The sequence below is a fragment of the Meleagris gallopavo genome, chromosome 6, assembly GCF_000146605.3.
Source record: "Meleagris gallopavo isolate NT-WF06-2002-E0010 breed Aviagen turkey brand Nicholas breeding stock chromosome 6, Turkey_5.1, whole genome shotgun sequence".
NCBI classification, from domain to species: Eukaryota; Metazoa; Chordata; class Aves; order Galliformes; family Phasianidae; genus Meleagris; species Meleagris gallopavo.
In genome coordinates this window covers 17,709,797-17,728,191 of record NC_015016.2, presented here as the reverse complement: position 1 = coordinate 17,728,191, position 18,395 = coordinate 17,709,797, and the positions used below count along the sequence as shown (strand labels likewise).

Here is an 18,395-nt window from a genome sequence, read left to right as displayed (position 1 = left end):
AAAAAAAAGAGCTTTTCTTTTTGATTGAATATTTTTAACCATATAACCTTGAATGCAAAATCTAAACAAATTGACAATACAAATCCTGGAGTTCAAATTAAATCAAAATGACAAACTCTTGGGGTAAGGTCACCACAAGAAGAGTATAATGCATACATTTATTAAATTCAAATTAAAATGTATATAAATTAAGTGAAAATAAACTCAGTAAATAATAATCTGGAAGGTCTAGTACTCTGAAAAAGAAATGGCTAAGCCAACTTGTGTGAGCATTTCCTTAAAAAAGTGAACAATATATATTGCAATTCATACATGCTAAATTGGAAGAAAAAACAGAAATCACACCAGATATGCAATATTGCATTTGAAAAGTATTACTTTTTGACACTATTTTTCACTTCAGTTCTTCATCCATTGGCAGGTGAACATTTGGCATAAACAAGTAGGAAGCTGCAGTGGCTATGAACTAAGTTTCCTGTCTCCTCCAATGGTCACAGGCAGATAGGGAATACTGCAAGGTGAAGGCAGAAGCAAATCAAATCTGTCCTTGCTAATTTCCCAAATGAAATGTTATTACTAACTACAATAGCTTTTACCTCAATTATATTGAGATAAAGACATTTCATCCAAATTACTCAGCATTACTGAAGGAATTTAGAAAACTTAGATTTTACAAGAAATAACATTATTTTAACACTACAAATACTTTTACTTTTCCAATCACAGATAAAATAGTCACAGTTAAAATAAAAGTTTATTAATTTCTTTTTCTGTGCTTAATCATTAGTATGTTTGTCTGTGATTCTGTGAATGTTCCTACACAACATCTTGAAGGAGGAGTGGAAGGAGAAAATGAATTTATCTCCATAGTACACAGAGAGATTTTTCAGGATCTCACATTTGTGGTGAAGAAAGAAATTCCATATTCTCTATCTTTCTGCTTGCTGGTATTGGGCTTGTTTTTTTGCAATTTTGCATGCTTCCTTTTTTGAATAACTTTGAATATCTGCCTCTGCAGATATTGAAAGCTTTCTCAAATAATGACATGAGTTCAAAATTAGTTTTTGTTGTTGTTGTTGTTTTTGGTTTTTTTTGGTTACTCTCCTGCTTATCTGGCTAAAATAAGAACAATGGTGACTTCTGGATTATCTGTAAATTCAGAATGACAGGCCATCATTTTTGCCTCAATTCCCATTTCAAGTACCACTCTTTCAACCACAAAGACTCTACTAAAACAAGCAACACTTTGCAGATACCAAAATTCTGCATGCACACAGCATGCATACATACAAATTATATTCTATGAGTGACTCCATTTTTAAATGCTGAGTTACTGAGATATTTTTGCACAGTTACCTATAAAAATAAAGAATGTCAAAGATGATAACAAAAGTAAGTACCTAAAATGCATTAAAAAAAAAAAATTCTGTGCTATTTTCATTATGTTTCCCCCTTCATATTTTGTCATTTCTTTTGGGTATTATACCCCCAGAATCAAAACTACATCTGAATAAAAATACCCTTGTTCTTGACTTTATGCTTAATTTTCTATATTTATCTATATTTATATTCTATATTTATATTTATTCTATATATTAAGAAGATAATATCTGAAGGCCCATCTTTATCCTCCTAAATTATGGATTTTTATCTTTGTAATAACTACCTTGTGTGACCAATATTGGATTAACTGAGTTTACCTACAGTGAGTGCCTACATGCAGAAAGCCTACTGAAAATTTGGAGAAAATTGCAGTCAACTACAACCGAAGGTTTTGAAAACATATGTCAAGGTGGAAGATGACTAGTTCACAGTCCATAAGTTACACTGGAAAAAGAAAATCCCAAACAAATCAATGTTTGAATTATCTGACAAAGGTTTATAGTAGATAGAGTCTGGATTCAGACTACAAAGCAAACCAAGATTTATCGCTGGAAGTCTTCAGCATGGAATCTTGAGTTCACTCTGTTTTGTTTGAAGTGTTTTAAATGAATATAAATACTTTTTTTTTTTTTTTTTTGAAAGCATGCTCAAAATTACTACGATATATCCTACTTAATAAATTGGAATGGATGGTTATGATCACTCCTGGCTTTCTAATCTACAAATCATACACAACAGACACTGGCTACTGAGTTATAAACTTGAAATTATTAATATTTAATACGCTTAAAAACAACAACTACAAAACAAGAATAAGGAGAACATTTCTATTGTTATTCACATATACAGATTTAAGGCAGCTTTCTACTCTGGCTGCTCAGCTTAGAATTTCTGCTGTAAATTAAGATGAATCATTAATCAGAACCTACTACTTAAGTTTACTCTTAAGTAAGCTTTCAGAGAATGTTCAGGCTAGGGCCCTAGATTTGGCTCTGCTACCACAGAACCACAGGGCATCTCCACGCCCCCATGCGAGCCAGCATCAAAACACATCTCTCTAGTTTAAGCCTCATTTGAAAGCTCTGAAACATCTTCTGCCAGCATCTTTCTCAGTGGACAGTGGCATGTTGGCAGAGGCTTAGACAAGTAATTTCAGCCGGCTAAGTTTTGCATTAGGCATACCCCAAATTCTTTTCTTTATATGGACAATACAGAATATTACCAAAGTTACAAGAGGATGCAAATATATCCTTACAGGCAGAATTTGTGTGTTGATTTCTGTTGCTGGCTAAAACCAATTTAAACGATAACCCTAACTGAGTAAAAAAACATACAAAAAAACAAACAAAAAACACAAAAAACAACAAAACAGGGCTGAATATAGGAAAACTAATTTCTCAATGATGTTACTCATGTTCAAAGTCTCTCTGGGTTTAACTGTACTTTCAGTAACGTTCTAACTGTTTCTATGTAGAAGAAAGTTCATAACTAGAGCATAGATTATACCCTTCTGGGTATTCTGTGTGATCCAGAGGTTTAGAAAAACTATGACAACTAAGTATGCATCAAAAAAAAAAAAAAGATTAACTGTAGGAAAACCATTCAACTAAGAAGGATTTAGCAGGTCAATGAGGGCTATGAAAGATTATGTCATTTGCTAATCTAGTCTTCAGAAAATAGCCATTTAGTGTTAAATTAACATAAATTCAGTTTTAATTTGCTGTTAATTAAGGAAGATAAAATATGTATAGATATCACAAAAATATAGATTTATAACAGAAAGAGTGAGTCTAATAAATAACACATCACTGATCCTACTGTGCTAAAATACTTAGGTTTTATGAACTCCTCAATGCCTGCTAAATATTCTGCTTAAAAGTGAGAATAATTGAAAAAAACAATACTTTGATAAAGCAGCACTGCAACACTACTGGGATTCCACTGCAATTCAGAGATAAACCTGAAACAACCAGGTAGGGAAAAATCCATATAACCTACATTATTAATGACTTCTGAGTGACCTCTGTTTATCTTCACTACCTTAAAGATGACATTGAAATTTCCAACAGTACCCAAGGTTCATCATCTGAAATCTAGACTTAAAGAATAGCCTAATATTTTTAACCTGTCATATTAAAATAAAACAGAATTTTCTGAGATTATATATGATCTATAAAAATGATCACTGCTTTCTTTACACAGCACGATGAAAGGCATAATATTTACACTACATAAAAATGACTACATAACATATTCATTTAGTTTTTCATTCAAATGTTACAGATAAGAGAACAAATCATTCAGAAAAGAAATAAATTAAAAATAAAACACTATTTACAAACAGATACTGAAGAAAAGAGTTAAATTTACTTCCTCCCAGGAAAGAATTTCAATGGTACATCACACATTCAGCCACTCAGCAAATGACAACAGTATCATACACAACCTGGCATCATAACATTGCACAAATGCCTCAAAACACCCAGTCACAGCCAACCAGATAGCATATATGGGTACATTCAGGTCCATCGATATTAGTACAACTACCAAAATATACAGCTATAGGGAAACAGACTTCAGTTGTTAAATTTGCAATTACTTTCGAGTTAAAAGTGTGTTCGTTAAAAACTACCTGAAGTTTGCTCCATTAGAATTTTTCACTGTGTTTCTCACTGCCTTCCTCCCACTAAAAACATTTTTTCACGATTTCATTATGTAGTTTAAGCTTAAAAAAATTACTGTTTTTTCTTTCCTTTTTTCTTAAAATACAAACAATTGATTAGCATGCTAAAGACATAAAATATAACATGTTAACTTCAAATTGAATTTACAAAACTTAAATATTTTTTTGGAGCAACATATTAAAGAAAAATGATAAATCTTATTAAATATACATCAGCTCTAATTTAATCGTTTCTTCTGTTCTTATTAATTTTTAAGATTATTTTATATTAGTTTTTCAAATAACAATGAAGCTGGTAACATCCAAGAAAAGATTTTTTTTCTCTTTAAAAGAAACTATTTTCAACTCATCTGTATTCAGAATATGAATACAAATCTGTACACAAGTAATTCTAAATGCCATTGGCTTCCCGCATTCAATGCTGCTATTTTTCTAAAGAATGTATCCACAGATCAATGACCCATTCATAAGATCTGGAAATGCCAAAGAATAATACCCCAGGGAAAATACTGTTTTCACTTCACTTAAAATAATCATTTTTACAACAGTAAGAAAGGCAGAAATCCCCAAATCACTGAAGTTGCCATCCAGAGTATCTATATATCTGAGAGGGAAAAAACAGTCATACAGAACTAATAATTTTTAATTTCAAACTAAAGACACAGTATAATGAATGAATCTCACAGATGAATGTTCATTTGGCATTGTATATTGCCCAGCATTTTTTGCATGTTTCACCCCTTTTCTGTTACTTTTTATTAACTACAGCTACCTTGAATTGATGATATCCAATGGACTCATCATGACATACCAAGAATGGTGAACGTGTCACAGATGTTCAAGCCATGTGGATAGGCTGCCTTTTTATGTAATCCTGAATGTTTTCCTGCAGTAAACTTACCAAAGAAGTGGAGCAGACACGAGCTTCCCCTTCAACTTATCAACATCTTTCTTACAGTGACACGCAAGTATGCACTTTTGCCTGAGTACTGCTTGCTGCCTGGTGATATTTTCCATCTTTTTCCTCCCCAAAGGAGAGTATTACTGCAGATTATTTAATTTATCTACCTTGTATAGAGTGCAGCCTGTTTATAGACTGTGGTGCCAATTTCTGAATTCAATTATTTGAGTAGGAAATAAAGGTTATTTTCCACATTTCTAGCACAGATTTTTTAATTCTTTTAGAAATATAGCTGAATGTCAAGCAATAAAAGAGAATATTGCAGGGATTCTTAGCTTTTGACATTTTTAATTGCCTCTGCTTTGGTTATTACACAATAGATAGTTTTGTCATCTAAATATAATGTATCTTTATAAAATCCTTTAAAATATGATTTCAAACCAATGAATGCCATTTTCTATTTGCCTTTAATTTTCTCTCAATAGTAAGTTCATCAGAGTGTAACAATTAATTAACTTAATTAAGCTAACTTAATTATCTTCTTTCATAGGTCAATATGTAGAGCTACTCAGATTAATAGCAGAGCTTGTAAAGTTAATCTTCTTGTATAATGCAAATGATGCCAAGTCATGTATTAAATACCTTCCTGAGTAACAGATGATATAGGACTAAATGTACTTTAAAGAAGGGCAGAGACTGTGAAAAGGTTAAATAAAGAAAAATGTCTTGGATTTGTGGAAATTTTAAACAGATCTAATTAATTTTTTACATTAATGATGTACTTCCAAGAGAAAGCCTCATTCCATAAGGCCATTTAGAGCTTAAATATACATAAATAAATTTTAACTTCAAAAGCAGAGCTGCATGACAATATTTTCCATCCATCTTACAACCTTTATGTTTCATTATTAAGAAGATTACATAAAACAGTCATGTGAAGAGACCAGGCAGAAAATATGAATTCTTAACTTCAGAGCATTTGCATGCTTACTCTATTTCCCAGTTTATTTTACAAAGGAATCACTTCAGTAGCCAAAGGTATTATGCTCTCTTCTCTGCTCATTATTAATTCACTTTTAACACACTTGGACTCTAAAGCTTTTTAGGCATATGGCTTAGCACTTTTGCTATGAAATATTAATGGAAACTACAGTAATCATAATAATTACTTGTAAAGCATAAAAGGTAAAGTCAAACAAATCTCCTGAGTGCCAAATGATCTGAATAGGTGACTGAACTCTGTTAAATAAATGAGTTTGACGGTTGGAATTCATATGACACAAGGAACACAGGCCAAATAACCAAATTTCAGTCAAGTAAGCAAATTTCAATCTTCTTTAGAATGTGTCTGACTTAAGCCCACAAAATATTCTAAACTTATAGAGATTCCAGCCTACTGCAAGTAACCAGTAAATCGGCATTTGCTCTTTTATTCAGCAATTAAGAGTTTCCTAGGTCTGTACAGCATAGAAATTTGTGATGACTTTTCTGACCACTAAGTTAAAAGAAAAATTAGCGTTCAAGATTTAATCTGCATTCCACTCATTCAATTTGGGTAACTACTTTTTCTCATTTAACAGTGTGTCAGGAAGAACAACATATTTATAGCAACAACAGTCTGCCACAGTTCTGTCAAATGGGTTGAAACTTGCAGCTACACAGAACAAAGGAAAAGTACTGTTAAGCCTACGAAGTTTAGTAAGGAATGAACAGGTGTTGTGTTTTTTTTTTTTTTTAACAAGCATGACAGATTTGTATTTATATATATATAGATATGCAAATATATGTGTTTTCTCTAATAAGACTGCAAATTCTCATCTTGCTTCTAGCCAATGTTTATTGTAGGCAATGACTGAGATTATTACATGCTATGCCATGGAATTATCTTTTATTCTATTCTTTCAAAGCATGTCACATCATACTTTCTTTATAAAGCAATCATCTCAGAGTAATAAAGCTGCAAAAGAATGGACTGGAAGCTCTGCTAATGAAGTTTATGATTTCTTTTTCTTTTTTTCTTTCTTTTTTCTTTTTCTTTTTTAATCTATTTAGTATGTCAATGGGACTTGCTAGAAAAAATGTCTTACCTGGAGATCAAGGAAGAAAGATAACTCACAAATAAATAAACAAATATTTAATCAGATGCAAATTGTGTTCATAAAAACTAACAAATGCTCCCTTTGCCCACAGATGAAATAATGTAGATGTCTCTCCCAGAGTTTCTAAGAATAATGTAATGATTTAAAATTGCTCGAATCATACTTAGACTAAGATGTCTTAAGTATAGGACCATCTTTTCCTACAAAACAAAACCATGATGCAGCTGTGCATTACTAATGGAAGAAAAATCTGTGCTCTCTTCAGATATAGGGCAAGCTCTTAATGTCTAATAGCTCAGAAGAGATTAATCTTTCTTTAGTTCAGAATCCTACAGCTTTTTTGTACAACTTCTGTACTTTTAGAAAGCAACACAGATACATGGGCTGTTCACATTCATGTGCTACAATGAGGTTCATCAATATTTTACCTACAGTGCTCCATACATACACGCTTTCAGGGGGAAGAGAGGGGCCATGCAGGAAAGGGATTGGTTGGTTATTACTTGTTTTATCGAGCAGAGCTAAATGTCATAGAGAGAGTGGCACAGCATTCCATCTGTATCTGCACTGCTCCAGCAATGCAGCCATCTAGAAAGACAACTCTGTTAGCCTCAAGGTTTACGCTATTAAAAAATGATTAATTGATTTGCCACCAGATCAGCAAAGAAATTAATACACATAACTCATGCATTTCTGCTTTACTTCTAATTAAATAAGAGAATACACCTCTCCTGAGACTCAGGTTTAAGGGAACTGTCAAAACTTGTCTCTTCTTCCTTACATAACCAGCACCAGATGTTGTCACTCTCAGCAGACTCAAGTGCTGCTTATGGTAAATGGTATCAAAATATGGACCGCCAATCTTGCTGAACTACTTTAACAATAAACTTTCACTTCACTTTATCCAAGGTGATCGCACACGCATCTGCAAAGTAATATATTTACTAAATACATTGTGACTGCCAACTGCCAGATGAACAGTACAAATGACTCCAGAAAATACACCAAAAAGACATGTCCAACCTGTGGCCTGCAGGCCTCACAGTGTGGCCCATCCCCGGTGGCAGCTCTTCCCTATTGAGTGGCCAGGTGTGCACCCATCACTCACAACAACCAAACAACAGTGTGCTATTGGAACTGCCTAGGCTGAAACCAGGCCATGGGGAGGGCGCAGTGCAGATTCATTGACTTGCTTGCTGAACATTTATGGAGACCAAACAGCGAATGAGAGCATGGTGGTGCATTTCAGCAGTAGTGACAGCACCAGAAGGTCAATTCCACTGGTGCAAGTTTTGACGTGCATGGTGTGCCACCTCTTGTTCATCACTGTTGAAAATGTACAGCTAACGGGGGTGACTATGTTGAAAAACACTGTTTTGTAACTGAGAATTTTCTCTATCAAGTTACTGTGCTCATTCTATCTGCTGTAGTCTCCAAGGAAATAAATAACAGGCTACTTTTGGAGCTACCCATGTGGCATTTTTCTTCACTCACTGAGGCTCAGGAAAAATAAAAGTTGGACAGTCATTGAGTAAGACTAAGGAAATGTAACTTCCCAGCCTTTATAATTACAGTATAATTCAAGCAAGTGCATTTGTACTTTCAAAGCATTTTAAAAGCTCTGAAACTTGATTAATCAACATGTCCAGCGATTTTTCTTCATTAGCTAATGGCAAAGAATGTGTGGTATCAGAAATACAATAATATATTGAGTCAGGGAATACTAACAATAGGGAGGTGCCAAATTTTGAAATTGTTATAGGGACAAAATATTTACATAATTTAAGATTTTAACGTAATTGTAAAGACTATGTAAATTAGTATAACATTTTACTAAAAACAGTTATTTCACATTTTCCCAGTAAACTACAAAGAAGGTTTACTTAGGTGACAATGAAATTCAGATGGTAAATATTTGTTCCTTTTCACATGCGTTGAGCTTTTCTTTCTTTTTCACTGTTGCATGCTTCTTATTAAAAATGACAACAAAAATAAATAGCATTAACTCATTACAGGTAACTTCTTTCTTACAGTATGGACACCAATTCATTCAAGCATTCAAATCTGTACAAATTATTTTTTCACAAGGGATTGCAGTTTTTGAAAACATGGGCTAAATATATAACCCTAACTTCAAACACAGCTTGGTTATTTTACAGTCCCAAGTATTTTGAAATCTGAAGTACACACATTTTCCCGAATCTTTCGCAGGCACAAAAATTTCACAGATATGAAAGCTGAACTCTCAACATGCTAATTACTTATGCAGCAAGTTTTGCCATATGCTACATCGTTGGCCACTGTCCATGTGTCACACATTTACGTCTGATTTCAGAGCATGAAAGGAGGATGGTAAGAAGGGGGTAGTACCAGGAGCAAATCCCCTGCTGCCCTCTGGCAGCCACAGAAAAAAGAGAACTCAGCACTCAGCCATCATCTTGACCAGCAGAACATCTGGACAGGCAAAGAGCCTCATCTAAGTGATCAAATGACATCACACAAAGTTATTGAGTGTTTGAGTCAGACGGGACTAAGAGGAAAATAAATTATAAGCAGGAATTAATTAATGGATTATATAAATAACAATAGAAATTCATGGGATTTTCCTGACTTTCTCCTACTATAAATTGTTTTCAAATTTTCAAATCTGATACACTTCTTTAACACTACCTTCCATCTATTTCTTTGCTCATCTATTCCATTCTCCTGCAATCTTCAGTCTGATAGCTTTTTCCCCTTTACACTTCTTTCCTGTTTCTTCATACATGGCTGCATTTTATCATTTCATTAACAACCACGACCTTTTCCCCAGCACTGTCTTCTGGGTCAAATTCAGATGAAATGCATTATTACAGAAATAGTGCATCAGTTAACAGCTATAGTTAATTCTGAATATTAATTAATAAATATGTAATTTCACAAACATTTGCTTACTGTGCTGACTTACCCAAATGTAACTTAGATGGGTTGTTTCACAGTGAGTTCTGAATTTGGAAATTCTGCATACTGGTTCTCCCCTCTCAAGGTTTCCTGCAAATCCAACCACAAAACTCTTTCTGACTCTCCTCACTCTGTTTTGATATAAACTGCATTAATTATGTTTTGAGAAGTCTCATTCTGTTATTAAACATATATAATACTTCATGGCCCCATGTTAAGCAAAACAGCTTCACCATAAACTGAGATATTTACTAAAACTCAAAAGGTGTATTTCCATCTTTCACTTCTTTCATGTTTCCTCAATTTTATTATCCCCCACAGCATAGCTGTACTCTTCATTGTATAAAAAAATTGTATAGACACCTTCTCTGTTTTTACTAACCATGCTTCATCCTTCTTTCTGCATTACTTTTCTTTTATCTTTCTTTCTAGATATCACTTCTGCTCTGCTTCTGAATTTCTCCAGAGAAGAAACAGATAAATCGGAAAAGCTGAGACTTAGGAGGGCCAGAATCCATGGCCCTCTGTACTCTAAGATCCCTTTGCTACTCAAGAAAATGGACATAAATATTACTAAAAATTTACATTACTCTTTCCACTGGACTGTTTAGATGCGATCACCTGAGTACAAAATAACTATATAGTCTGAAAACACAAGATACTTTTAAGAATTAATTCGCCCAGCCCTGCACTGAGGACTTGCCTCTTCTTCAGACAAAGTGAGAAGATCATCAGAGGAAAGGAGAAATCTGTGAAGGTATTTGATAATTATCTATAGGCTGCACAGGAGAAATAGTGAATGGCACTGTAACGGATGTATTTCCTCCTGCTAATATTTCATATTCTCTTTTAAAGGGAAGATTGTAGAGAAAGAAAATCCAAGGGAAAAAAAGCCTTAGTATTACCTTGTATGTGGCATATTCTTAACAACAATAACTGAATTGCTTGAGGAAGCCAAGATTAGGCGTATTAAGGTTACTCCAATCAAAAGACTTATCTTATTAAATATAATAACCTTTCCCTGAAAGGATGAATCTCATAATAAAATTAAGTTTTATGTCTGAATTCAGCAGACAACCCTCTCTCCAGAAATCATGTACTGAGACAAGCATGCACTCCGGGATCTGAAAAAGTCAGTCCCAGGCTACGTTACGGAACTACCTTACAAGTCAACACCTCTTCTTATACCAACAGGGAGTTGGCCTTATGCCCACACTACATCATTATCATCTAGCATCATTTTTTTGGAACACAAAGGTCACAATGAAAGGCACAGTAATATGACCAAGGACCTTTCCTTTGCACAACCCAGCAGTTAGCCATGTTTAGGTTTAAGGAAGGATGACAAATACTTTACATCTACTTATGTAACTATATACACATGCTGCTACTGTTTCTTTAGTCTTATATAGCTTCATTTGCTCAAATCTAACAGATTTCCTGATATTGTCATGGGTGTGTGAAAGATAGAAATAATGAAAAAAAAATATTTTCCCAATCCCTGATAATAAGAAACAGTATTAAAATGCAATAGTTGAAGACCACTTGGCTTACATAACAAAGGTCTGGAAATTTACCCTTGTCTTTTGTGTCAGTGGTATGGGAGCATAAAATTGAGTTTTAGCTTTAAAAAAGTCTCTGCTACAAGTAAAACAACAGTAGGCATGAAAAACAGAGGCAAACGTGTATTCCCCAACAGTTAACCTTGGAACAGAATAGACACAGAAGGTCCTACCTCTTCTGGATGTTTCTGTGCCACCGATATCAGCTCTTCAGAGCTACTTCTTGAGGTAGAGGGTACCACATTACCTGGGGCCTCTGAGACCACCTCATTTGACGGCTCGGAGTCCTGAGGGCAACAGAGACAAATAGACCCCTCAGCAGCGTGTTGGTGTGGTACCCCAAAAGGGAGAGACTTCTCAGAGGAAGCGTGCTCTAAGCACAGAGAAACAAAGAATGCTTGAAGTCTAAAACCCTGTTTTAATCTGGGCCAACACCTTTACCCCAAAGACAAAAATATCTGCCATTTACTTTCTTAAAATGCTAATACTTTATTCACAAGAGCATTTTATGGCTTAGCAAATAGCTACATAGCGTTTCAGAATCATCAAGTTCTGAATAAGCGTGCTTGTCTAGCCCATACCCCTGCATTTCATTCCCTTATTTATGATGGAGGTTTCCACAAAACAGCTGGGACTATGTTAAAACAACCCAAAACAAATAGATTTTATCAACTGCTTTAAACTGATATAGCGCATAAAAATATTAAAGCTAGAAAAAGTAGTAGTTGATTGTCAGTGTTAACACTACCATCAAGTAAGTAAAATAAAAACAAGTAGGTAGTTTATATTGTATTTTCTAAATTACCTTTACAGTGAATTTGTGATGCAATTCTACTAAAATAGATCAGTCAAAACAAAAATCACTTTAATACCTCCACTGCTTCACACAGTGGTTTTGATATCTGCATAGATTGAGATATTTTGTTACGGAGGAAAAAATCCATTAATCGGTACTATCTCTACTGTGCTTGTAATGCTCATTATGGAATAAGATATTTTAGATGTCATCACTTAGCAAGCAGAATATATGCTTTTGATGTACCACTTTCTCCCTGTAGTCATTAATTGCAAGGAAATCAAGATTGCACTTTTGGAAACTGCAAGCTGCAAAGCTCATTATTAAGTTTTTTGACATAACAACTTCTAAAATGTAAACTGAAACTTCATACTAATAATATTCAGCATCTGCAGTTTAGCCAAATGAATACATTTGGACTGTTGGAAGAGGAAAAATGAATGCTGTAGTCCAACACTCATTACTGAAAATCACACTGAGAATCAGAGGGCAGATGTAAAATACATAGATGAGGTTGCTGGAGACTAGAAAGCGGGGAAAATCTCTTTGGGCCTGAAGAGAGAGTTATGCAATATCTCTAATTGATATAACTTTTCAGGTTAGTTCCTGTTTGAAAAAAAAAAAAAAAAGCTTCTAAGCTTAAATTTTTCAAATAAAACTATTTACAACTTTTTTGTTGCATTGCCTCTTTGTGACTCAAAATATTCTGCTGCACTTTGTGGTCTATCACCTTAAGTTGAAAGCTGAGTGCCAGGAGGACTTAAAAGGCAAAATCAGCTTTCAGTGGTGAATAAAGAATTCCATCAGTGTTAATAACAAAGTCTCACTGAACAGTTTTACAGGCATTAGCAAATGCAAAATGAGACGTTTTGGTAGAGCTACCATCCCAATTTTGTGACAAGAACAGTAAAACACTATTTTGCTCAGTTTTCTCAATTACTCACAAGAATATCAACATAATGACTTAATATGGTAAATTACAAGGAGAAACATCTCAAGCACTCTGACAGTAAACATTTGATCCTTCCCTATCTATTACATGAAAGCTCACTGCTATCTTTGCCAGCTAAAACTTCTGCATTGTGTTCACACTCACAGTTCCTACTTTTGCCTTAGAAGATCTGGACTTGCACAGGCAAACATCCCCACACTCAGTGGCCTCCTCATTTTGGTTCCTGGATAACAATGACAAGAAGACTATTTCTTCTTGCTGCTGGCCCAATTATCCATGAACTGATTCAGAGTACTGAACCATGCTATTTTGTTTACTTTGTGAGGACTAGAAAGTTAAATCACTGCTATGTAATTTATCAGCTTGGTGTGCTTCCAAGAGCTCTCCTGTGCTGCTTACAAATAAAAAAGTAACAACCACATATGCTTGGAGAAAATCGCGTACTTGTCCAAATTCTTTGGTTCAGTGATTTGTCTACTTGAATTCTGACTGTCTTTTGTGCCTAAGAAATGTTGTGGTATTATACCTGTGGCCAGATATTGGTGGCAACACTTCTTTCTTACTTATATTTTTTGAAAGTAATAAAAAAATGGGTTTCAAAACTCATCAGTGCAGCAGTAATTTGATAAGTGTGTATTCCCATTTCATTCCTTTTTCTTCAGCAGGACCAGCATGTCACAGACGCTCTCCCCTGATCAAGTCTCAATATCTTTTTCCCTTAAGCCATGCCTCTTCTTAGTTGTCTAAAGGACAAGCTGGCCAACGCAGTAGCCCATTTTTAAGGTGATGGATAGAAATCAAATTTACTTTGTTCCACAAAAAGCAACCAGAGAAAATGCTTCTCATTGTCCAGTTACATCAGTTTTGTCGTCTCTTTTGTCACTTCTTAGGAAAAATATTCAAAGCCTAAACATCTACATGAAAGGCAATCTATGTTGTTATGAAGTACTTAAGCAACACAGGAAATACAGATTTTGGAAATAAACATATTCAGTAAGTGAAGCATGATCCATTTGTGTAAGGTACAATGACTAAAATGCCACAAAGTGCAAGTCAGAACTTTCATAAAGCTTTTTCTCATTGTGTTATGAGTACACAGCTAAATAAGCAATATTTCTACTAACCACTTCTAGTACTCTGACTTATACTTGGACAAATAAAACCACCTGAAATTAGCACTGTTTACTTTTTTAGAGGAAAAGAATATCATCTGTTTCACTGACCCCAAACAATTATTTTACTGTATAAAGTGGAAAAATGTGCTTAAAAAATAAAATAAATTTCTTGTCTTCTTCCTATTATTTATACCACAATATATAGATTGACTTTGCAAAAATGCCACCTCTTTCTTTTCTCAAAGTCTTGTATCTTGAAAAAGATGTCAACAGCACCTCTTGTTTATTTGTAAGCCTCAAATATAGCCAGGAATGATGTGACTGTTCAGAGATGTATAAACAGCACAAGAGGAAGCACCACATGTGCAGACTTTCTACTGTTTATGCAAGAAAGGCAAATCTGCTTGACCTATGTCTGTTTTCACACAACCTAAATATTCATATATTTTAAGATACGCCTTGGACCTTCAGCACTTTATTTTTTATTTTTTTTAAATCAAGTCAGTAGAGATCAAAGGTAGAAAGTGAAAAATCAAAGGTTTATCCAACTCTAATGAAATTTCCTCAAAGTACTCCATTTTTTTTCCTCTTTTTCATCCTGTTTGGAGTGTATATGCTATTTGCATCCAATGAAATGGAAGTAAACATCGTTATCTTAGTTTCTGTTCTGTTCTGTGCAGAATTAGCAGTGATATAATACACTGAAAAATCAATAGTGCATACAGAACAGATGGAGATTTCATTTTTGAGCTACATAAAAGTGATAAATTTCAGAGGATAATATTTACATTTTATGCTATGCTGATGTTGCTGGGTTTTCTGCTTGTTTGTTTTTCAAGTTCTAGTTTGAGGATTTTTTTTTTCTTTAAAAGAACAGGTCTTAAATACACAATACATACAAAAATACACATATGTATTGTAGACGTATTTTCCATATATATGCATACATTTTTACAGACGTACATTGCTAAGGCTATATTCATTATGAATATTATGGAAATGAAATATTGTAACTGTTTACCCATTTATGTTAGAGACACAACAGATGTCAACTTGTATAAAACAGAAGCTCTGTGCAGCCTCTGATTTTGAAGAAAATAAAGAACTGATGTATAAAAAAGCATTCCTAAAAGACTGCTAGAAAGCATGAGAAGTTGCATTTGAAATAAGATGATAGAAAAACAGCATTTTAAGATGGTATTTATACCAGCTGAGCATCAGCTAGTCTGCTGTCACTACTTTAAAACAAAACAAAAACAAAAAAGAATCCAAATGAACCAACTCACAAGCCCCCAAACCTTTTACAGATAATTTCAAGCTGTCAGGTTTGAATATATAATGTTAACTCTGCATCAGTTTTCATGTATCATCCTTTACCTTGGTCCAGTTGAAAATTACACAAGCCATAAATTAGCTTTAAACAAGCTTTGAATCAGCCTGGAACCAGTTTTCAAATTAAAGAGCCGTCAGTATATTACATGGTACTGTCATTTTATTACCCCAATCAATTCTGTGTGGCCTGAGGTTGAAAGAAAATGGATGCTGTCTTCATTTGCAAAGGGTTTATCTCTTACACCAGGCTCTGAGGACATGGCTACAGTAATGAATTGGAAGCTAAAGTTACTAACAAAGACTTTTAATAGTAGCAAAGTAGAAAAATTTGCCCCTCTTTAGGCTTAGAAAAGAAAAGGAAAAAAAAAAAGAAAGAAAAAAAAAAAAGACTACTTTCCAAAACATGAAGCATGAAGCCAGCTTCTTAAGGCTGAAGGACTACGGGAAGAAATGAAGAAATGAGTCTATCTTTGCTCAAGTGCCACAGTGCTGTGAGGCTCAGAGAGCACCACATTCATTGAGACATGGGAAATACCTGTCTTGGTCAGAGCAGGGCCCCTGAGAAGCCCAGGATGCAGGAGATGATCCCAGCTGCTCCCACCATTCCCTGCTCTCTCTTAATCACCACGTGCTCACTTTGAAGGTCTTTTTGATATCCTAGGTAGGATATGGTAAAATATAGTGAATGCAAGGTATATGCAATTCTCCACAGTTCATGGAAAAAGCAAAGCGCCAGCAGGAACAGATTTCAACTTATTTCAATCTCCTTACACACGCAAGATCACTTTGTCATTGCCTGCATTCTACCCAGCAATGGTTAATGAGGTAAGAATAAAGGCTCCAAAACCCACGCTCTGTATCTGTAAAATTTCCCTTCCTCCTCCTATGCTCCTCTTGACATTCTCCTCGTGCTGATTTTGTTTCACATCTGACCATTTCCTCTCTTCACCTGCCCTCTCCAAAGATACAAAATTACAGCTGCAGCCTTTACACAGGCTGCTAACCCCCGGTGTACTCTCGTGCTTGCTCTCCACTGCTTCATCCCTCTCTTGAGAAGGCACGATGACTCCTTTGTCTGCACACCGATAACAGGCTCTCAGCAGATGGCCGAGCAACTGCTTCACTTCAGGTAACAAACCTCAATTTAGATCTAGAACTGCTGCCCTCTTTAAAGGCAGAGACAAAAGAGAAATCTTTTATAATTCTCAGTTTTCCAAATATAGGACCTTCATTACATATTTTAGCCTCACGCTATTTTTTATCAAAGTGTGCAATACAGAAGACTTAATAAAGCTACAAGATGTTCACACTAAATACCAATCTGCTTCAATTTATAATCCTTCTAGCTTTCAATAAACTACAGCATTGACAAAAGCAAGTTTGTATCTTGAAAATCTGCCTACATTTCCAGCTGTCAAAGGGTGACTCCCCTTCACAGCTGTTTAAAATAAAGATGTTACTATTACTAGAATTTTATTAAAACTGAACAAATTATGACAGGAAACAGGGCCGTATGTTTGCTCAGGATACATTCTTCCAATGAAAAAAAAAAAAAACCACCAACAATCTACATATATTTAAAGGTAGGAACAGCACTCTCAAAATAATGTTTTTCACATTTACTCTTCCAACTTTATCTTATGCAAATAGAAACAGCAAGCAGCAGAACATCTTACCTTCTGAAAGTATCACCACTCATCTCCGGAATCTGAATTCACATTCCCTTTCTAATCAACACATTTTCCACATTTGCATTAAGTCACTGTGGTAATCCTACCTCTCTGTGGAATGAATCCTTCCCTTTTAATATCAAACTCTCCCACTTTTTTATATTTCCCTTTTACACTTGCATCAATCGAAAGCTGTCTTTCAATGCCTGCTTTTTATGACCCTGAACTCTCTGAGCAGTCTTAAAGAAATCAGCTGTTAAACTGCTGTTATTTTTAAAAATATGTAAAAACTGGGATTAACCACTGAAGTATAGGTTTGTGTCACTAACCTCATCTTTTGTATACAAGACAAAGGAGTACACCTTTCTTGTTACTGTCGTGATTTAAAGCCACTGATCACAGATACGCTGTGGCTCAAACTGCTGGCAAAAGTAAGGATATAAGCATCTTTTCGCATGATCAGTTTTAGAATTTCTTGAATAAAAGGAAAAAAACAGCATCTATCTTTCCTGTGCTATATCCCCTGTGTCTCATATAACGTGGTAATTATCTGATGTAACAGATTTTACATTAATACCTTTTTGCAGACTACTAATATACTGGTCAGACTGCTGTACAACACTATTATCATTACATATAAGAGAAACTCAGTACTTCGCCTTTTTTCTCAACACTACTTTCCTCCTAGCTATTGTTCTGTAATTTTTTCTCACTATGATTCAGGATACAGGCACATACTACTGCCCAACAAGTTATTAGGAACACAGCACTGTTAGCTGTGCAGTAAGGTACAGCAGCAAATTTACTCCTACCCCTCGGGCCAAGCTGCTCACCCACACGATTTCTAGCCCAAGCAGTTTGCTTTACACCACTCCATCAGTCAAAGGGAAAGCAGACATGAAGTTCACTCACAATGCTCGGCTCACACTCTGCTCAAACCACAAGACTGAGCACTTGAGAAA

At 34.8% G+C, this 18,395-nt stretch overlaps 1 long non-coding RNA gene across 1 annotated transcript in view; it reads right to left on the bottom strand.

Annotated features, from left to right (window-relative positions):
• Positions 1-9,993: 9,993 nt before the first annotated feature.
• Positions 9,994-18,395, bottom strand: part of LOC104911401 — a 28,476-nt gene continuing 20,074 nt past the window's right edge. Inside the window, exons 3-4 of the long non-coding RNA XR_004160091.1 lie at positions 11,742-11,855; positions 9,994-10,096 (exon numbers count right to left, since the gene is read on the bottom strand). This is a non-coding gene — a long non-coding RNA (uncharacterized LOC104911401). The remainder of the gene's footprint in view (positions 10,097-11,741; positions 11,856-18,395) is intronic.